The sequence below is a fragment of the Heterodontus francisci genome, unplaced genomic scaffold, assembly GCF_036365525.1.
Source record: "Heterodontus francisci isolate sHetFra1 unplaced genomic scaffold, sHetFra1.hap1 HAP1_SCAFFOLD_58, whole genome shotgun sequence".
Classification (NCBI taxonomy): Eukaryota; Metazoa; Chordata; class Chondrichthyes; order Heterodontiformes; family Heterodontidae; genus Heterodontus; species Heterodontus francisci.
The window spans coordinates 3,639,002-3,646,047 of NW_027142006.1; the positions used below are offsets into that span (position 1 = coordinate 3,639,002).

A 7,046-nucleotide genomic window follows, 5' to 3' on the forward strand; every position below is an offset into this window, starting at 1 on the left:
AGAGGGTTAGATAGGGTGGATAGTGAGAGTCTTTTTCCTCGGATGAGGATGGCAAACACGAGGGGACATAGCTTTAAGTTGAGGGGTGAAAGATATAGGACAGATGTCAGAGGTAGTTTCTTTACGCAGAGAGTAGTAGGGGCGTGGAACGCCCTGCCTGCAACAGTAGTAGACTCGCCAACTTTAAGGGCATTTAAGTGGTCATTGGATAGACATATGGATGTAAATGGAATAGTGTAGGTCAGATGATCGGCGCAACATCGAGGGCCGAAGGGCCTGTACTGCGCTGTAATATTCTAATTCTAATTCTAATTCTAATTCAATCACTCCCTTCAACAGTCCTATTCAGATCAAGGTGGAATGTGAATAGTGTCACAACTCACCTCTGACACTATTATTACCCTTCTCTTCTCTTGTCTTATTCAATGGGAAAGTTTTATTCACCAGTCTGTTGCTGTTTTATACTCTTGCCATACCATCTGGTATTGCATCCATCTGAATTCTGTGCTTTCATGGCCTTATATTTCTTTTCCTCTTCTGGATGATTTGTTTGCTTCAGTTCCATTCAACCAGGCTGGACCACAGGGAAGCTTAGAACAAAGAACAAAGAACAGGACAGCACAGGAACAGGCCATTCGGCCCTCCAAGCCTGCGCCGATCTTGATGCCTGCCTAAACTAACACCTTCTGCACTTCCGTGGCCTATATCCCTCTATTCCCTTCCTATTCATGTATTTGTCAAGATGTCTCTTAAACGTCGCTATCGTATCTGGTTCCACCACCCCCCCTGGCAGCAAGTTCCAGGCACTCACCACCCTCTGTGTAAAAAACTTGCCTCGCACATCCCCTCTAAACTTTGCCCCTCGCACCTTAAACCTATGTCCCCTAGTAACTGACTCTTCCACCCTGGGAAAAAGCTTCTGACTATCCACTCTGTCCATGCCGCTCATTACTTTGTAAACCTCTATCATGTCGCCCCTCCACCTCCGTCGTTCCAGTGAAAACAATCCGAGTTTTTCCAACCTCTCCTCATAGCTAATGCCCTTCAGACCAGGCAACATCCTGGTAAACCTCCTCTGTACCCTCTCCAAAGCCTCCACGTCCTTCTGGTAGTGTGGCGTCCAGAATTGCACGCAATATTCTAAGTGTGGCCTAACTAAGGTTCTGTACAGCTGCAACATGACTTGCCAATTTTTATACTCTATACCCCGACCGATGAAGGCAAGCATGCCGTATGCCTTCTTGACTACCTTATCCACCTGCGTTGCCACTTTCAGTGACCTTTGCCTTGGGTGGGTCCACGTTGATCCATTACATTCAGAATCACCTCCTTGAAATAACTCCATAGTACAACTACAGTAACCACACAGAATCTGCTTCAAACACTCCTCCACATTTTATCTGTTCTGACTGTCAACACCTCCAGCTCTTTTGTTTAAGTGGAACCCATCAGGTTTGTATAGGCTCCTTCTATTCTGAAAGCTGTAGCACTGGTTCAGGGAATTCAGCCCTGTTTCTCTACTCTAAAGGCTCAGCCATGCTTGATCTGCGTGGTATTTTGCTTTTATTGCAACGTTACAAGACCTCCAATCCTCTGGAAAATGATGGTCAGACCTTCCTCTATTTCTTCCCTGGCTTCATTCAACAGCCTGGGGTACATTTCATCTGGTCCTGGTGATTTATCCTCATTCAAGGATGCTCATCCCATTAAGACTTCCTCTCTCCTTAAGTTATCACGTCCAATACTTCACACTCCTCCTCCTTCATAACAATATCTGCATCACCCCTTCATTTGAGAAGACAGTAATGTATTCATTAAGGATATTGGCAACATCTTCCACCCCGATACAAAGGTTACATTATTGATGTTTTCTGTGCCCTCCTGTTTGCTCAGTTGCCTCTTCCTCTCCTGTTTTGATGCAACATCTTTGGGTCCATTGTTATTTTGCTTGTCCATGTTCTTTCCTGTTCTCTCTTTGCTCTTCACCGCCTGCTCCCAAACGCCTCCAGTGCAGTCAAAACACAAGGTGTCAGAAGTGGGATTTGAACCCATACCTCCAATGGTGACTGCGATATAAACGCAGCGCCTTAGACCGCTCGGCCATCCTGACAGCCTGCCGGTTACTATTAATGCTAAGGAAATTATTCATTCTTTGTGAAAGTATTTGTGAGATTGTGGAAATGTCTGGAAGAGGAAAGACCAGCGGGAAAGCTCGGGCCAAGGCCAAGTCTCACTCCTCCCGGGCTGGACTGCAGTTCCCGGTGGGCCGTGTTCACAGGCTCCTGAGAAAGGGTAACTATGCTGAGCGTGTGGGTGCCGGAGCCCCGGTCTATCTGGCTGCTGTGCTCGAGTATCTGACCGCTGAAATCCTCGAGCTGGCCGGTAACGCGGCCCGGGACAACAAGAAGACCCGCATCATCCCCAGACACCTGCAGCTGGCCGTCCGCAACGACGAGGAGCTCAACAAGCTGCTGGGAGGGGTGACTATCGCTCAGGGCGGGGTGCTGCCTCATATCCAGGCCGTGCTGCTGCCCAAGAAAACCAGCATTCAAGAGCTCCCAGAAAAAGTAAAGCGGCCAAAATGTCATCTAATAAACCAAAGGCTCTTTTCAGAGCCACCCACAGTCTCTGTGAAAGGACTGGTTACTGTCAGGAGGGAATCAGTGATGGAGTTATTGTAACAGTGGATTGACCTGTTTCACATCTGTCCAGGTGTGTTTTCAGTTCCCTCTCTGGATTTCGCTCTGTTTCTCTGCTCACACATCTCCCCCTCCAGTAAAGTGAAGAACTAAATCAACAATTTAATAAATCCCGCTGCCTTCGATTTGATAAATCCCGAGACCATCCCGGTACATTAACGGGAACTGGTTCGGAGCTGATGAATTAATTTAATAATGGAAGTGTCCGGGTTAATTCTCTGTTTTTCATTTGGAAGTTTGAATTGTGTTTTTTTTTTCTCTCCGGTGATCTGAGCGCCACTTCTCAATGAGAATCTGCTCCCAGAGCAGAGTAAATGCAGGAAGAAAGAGGCCATTCTCGGGCTGTGTGTTTCTCTCCTAACCTGATCTGTTTAGACTGCACTTTTCCCAGAGGACGGAATCAGTGAGAGTTGTGCACTCACAGGAGCTGAGTCCACTGCAGCGCTTTAATATGTGCCTTCTCCCCGGCCCTCCCTATTCTCCGGACACAACGTTGTTTGTTCCCCCGGCGGCGGGGCAGAGTCGGGGATTCTCTCCCCGCAGTGTCAGTGGCTGCAGCCCCGGGGAACTGGCGGTTTCAGTCAGAGTGACCGAGCTACCTTACAGGACTCTCCCCCTGAATTTGTGAACTGAGACTACACCGAACACATCCCCAGTTAGAGTGAGGGCCGGACATCCTTCTGTTTTATTACAGAGAGTGGGGAAAGGGCTGGGTGGAGGGGATCTCAGCGAGTCACCAGGGATCCTGGATTTACTCCAAATCATTTCCATGTGGAATCTGCAGGCGGGGCCGGGACAGGGATCATTTGATCAGGGGATCAGCTCTTTCCTGAGAGATGTGGGTGGCTCTGAGAAGAGCCTTTGTGTTCAGATGTTTACATGTTTCCCGCGCTCTTTCACTTCTTTCCAGACCCTGCTTTCTGAGCCTTCGCTGCTTTCGGCTTGACCTTGCTCTTCCATGTCTGCACTTTCTTCAGCGCCTTTCCGCCCGCCGCACTCTTGCCTTTTTTGACCTTCTTCGCAGGAGACTTTTTCTGAAGCGCTGCTTTCTTCACCGCCTTATTTGGCGTTGCCGCCGCCTTGCTGCTCGTTTTCTTGGCTGTTATTTTCTTGGTTGTCACTTTCTTGGCTGCTGGTTTCTTCACCAATGATTTCTTGTCTGCTGGTTTCTAACGAAGGATTTATTGTCTGCTGGTTTCTTCACTAAAGATTTCTTGTCTACTGGTGTCTTCACTAAAGATTTCTTGTCTGCTGGTTTCTTCATGAAAGATTTCTTGTCTGCTAGTTTCTTCATGAAAGATTTCTTGTCTGCTTGTTTCTTCACTAAAGATTTCTTATCTGCTGGTTTCTTCACTAAAGATTTCTTGGCTGCTGGTGTCTTCGCTAAAGATTTCTTGGTTTCTGGTTTCTTCACTAAAGATTTCTTGTCTGCTGGTTTCTTCACTAAAGATTTCTTGTCTGCTGGTTTCTTCACCTTCTTTCCCACTTTTCCCTGGGTTTTCCTTCTTGCTGATTTTGAAGGAGCCGGAGGCTCCCTGTCCCTTGCTCTGCACCAGGGAGCCTTTGTTCACATTCCTCTTGATACTTTGCTTGATTTGGGTCCTGAGCTTCTCCACATCGACACCGCTGCTACCCAGAGCCTTCTTTATGGCGGCCAGGGACATCCCCTTGCGATCGCTGAAAGCCGGCACAATCTTGAGGATCTGTTCGCCCAACGGGAGACCGGCTGGCTTGTTCTGGGGAGCCGCCTTCTTCTTCTTGGGGGTCTTGACTTGGGCAGCGGCGGCGGCTGGAGGAGCCGTTTGGGCTGCTGCACTATCGGTCATGTCCGGGACTCTGCACAAATTCTCCCTGTTAATGTGAACTGGGTCAGAAATGAAGCCGGTGATGGTGGCACAGAGCAACTTCAAGGCAGAGAGAGGACGGGGCGGAGACAAGCTGCTGTCAGCTCCCGGCTCCTGCTGTCTCTCTGTGTTTCTCTCTCCTCACAAACTCTCCAATTCCATTGAAATTCAGAGACTCCACACTTCCAGCCTAGATCTTTCCTGTCTCTCACTCCAGTATGTTTGCTGTTGAAAAGCTTTCACTCGGATTGAGGACTCCATTTTCCATTTCACCTGGTTTTATTGCTGCACTGACCGCCCTCTCTCACCCCTCGCTGACATGTTCTCCACTTTTCAACTGAAATCTTGAAATCAAAAAAAAATGATCCCGCATTCCCACTTTGGGGCTGAGCAGGGAGCAGGGCGGTTCTTTGACTGGAAAATCATTTGATTTTACACAAGAATGACTCTGAAATCCGGCGATGAGAGCGGACCCACAACCAAGTGGCTTCAGACTAATCCGCCCTCTCCTTTAATACAATCTCTCTTCCACAATATTCACATCTGCATATTCACAGGACAAACTGTTCCCTGAATGTAGAGTTCCCAGGCCAGGTTTTCCCCTCCGCTCAGTCTGTGCTGCGGATTCTCGGGGGTGAGTTGTATTTTCTCAGCTCAGCCAGTGTTAAACAGTCTGGGGCCGGCGCTCCGAATATTGTCTGTTAACCAGAGTCCGCTACAAGAGCCAATCACAGTTGTGACTTTTTTTATTCGTTCATGGGATTTGGGTGTGAGTCCAGAACCATGGATCATAATCTAAGGATACGGGGTAAACCTTTCAGGTTGTCCTTTCTCTCTCTGCCCCTCTCTCTCTGCCGACACCCACCCCCGGTCTCCTCTCTCCCTCTTACTCTCCTCTCTCTCTCTCCCTCTCTCTGACAGTTGCAGAAAGCGAGAACTCTCAGCTTTTTGGTTAGTCTTTTTTAAAAAATCGCAGCCGTCAGTTTCACAGCTGACAGGTGCTTTGAGCAGAGACAGCACTACCGAAACTCGGACAAGCTCGGGTTTTTCTGGAGGGCCTTTAAATGAAATCAGAACTGCCGGAAAGCTCCGAACTTGTCCGAGATTCTGAAACGTTGTCTCTGCTCTAAGGACCTGTCAGCTGTGAAACTGACGGCTGCGATTTGATTGAAAGTCAGACTGGTCTGGAAGAAGAAGCCAATGGGAAATTTCTCATCCCTGAAATTATCAGTCACGGACCGAACTGTTTTCACGTGGATACTGGTGTCCATGCACAGACATGTTGCCAACCCCTGTTCTTCACACAGACTTACCAATCACACACTGATCAACGCCAACAAATAATTTGACTTTTTAATTGAAGACTGACAATACTATATACAATTTACAGGAGAGTATTACAGGCAAATCTTACCGGGGATCATCCCATCTCCTACTCTGTCACATACTGTATGACATCACTTCCTGAAGTGATGATGCACACACGAGTTACCAATTCCTTGAAACAAAGAGTAGGCATAAATGGGTCATTTTCTCATTGCAGGATGTGACTGGTGGAGTGCCACAAGGATCAGTGCTTGGGGTTCAATTATTTACTATCTATATTAATGACATGGAGGAGGGGGCAGAGTGTAATATATCCAAATTTGCTGATGATACAAAAATAGGTAGGGCATGTTGTCATGAAGACATAAGGAATCTCCAAGGGGATATAGATTGGTTGAGTGAGTGGGCAAAAATTGGCAGATGGAGTTTAATGTAGGAAAGTGTGAGGTCATACACTTTGGTAGGAAGAATCAAAATGCAGACTATTATATAAATAGACAGAGACTCCAAAAAAGAGGGATCTGGGTGTTCTTGTGATTGAAACACAAAAAGTTAGCATGCAGGTGCAGCAAGTAATTAAGAGGGCAAATGGAATTTTGGCCTTTATTGCTAGGGGGTTGGAGTTTAAAAATAGGGAAGTCTTGTTAAAGCTGTACAGGGTGTTGGTGAGGCCACACCTGGAGTGCTGTGTACAGTTTTGGTCCCCGTATTTAAGAAAGGATATATTGGCATTGGATACAGTCAAAAGAGATTCACTCGGCTGATTCCTGGGAGAAAGGGGTTGACTTATCAAGAATGGCTAACAAGTTAGGCCTTTAGACATTAAAGTTTAGAAGAATAAGGGTGATCTTATTGAAATGTATAAGATTCTGAGGGGGCTTGACAGGGTAGATGTTTCCACTAGCGGGGGAATCTCAAATTAGGTGACATAGTTACAGAATAAGGGGACAGTCATTTAAAACTGAGATGCAAAGGAATTTCTTCTCTCAGAGGGTAGTGAATGTCTGGAATTCTCTACCCAGAGAGTTGTGGAGGCTAAATCACTGAAAGCATTTAAAGAGGAGGTAGATAGATTTTTGAAATATTGGGGAGTTGAGGGCTATGAGGAGCTGGCACGAAAGAGGAGTTGAGGTCTGGGGCAAATCATCCCTGATTTATTAAATGGTGGGGCAGGCTT

At 47.0% G+C, this 7,046-nt stretch overlaps 1 non-coding gene across 1 annotated transcript; it reads right to left on the reverse strand.

Moving 5' to 3' along the window:
- Positions 1-2,027: 2,027 nt before the first annotated feature.
- On the reverse strand, positions 2,028-2,110 carry trnai-uau (transfer RNA isoleucine (anticodon UAU)). The gene has a single exon. It is a non-coding gene; the product is annotated as a tRNA-Ile (tRNA).
- Between the last annotated feature and the right edge of the window lie 4,936 nt (positions 2,111-7,046).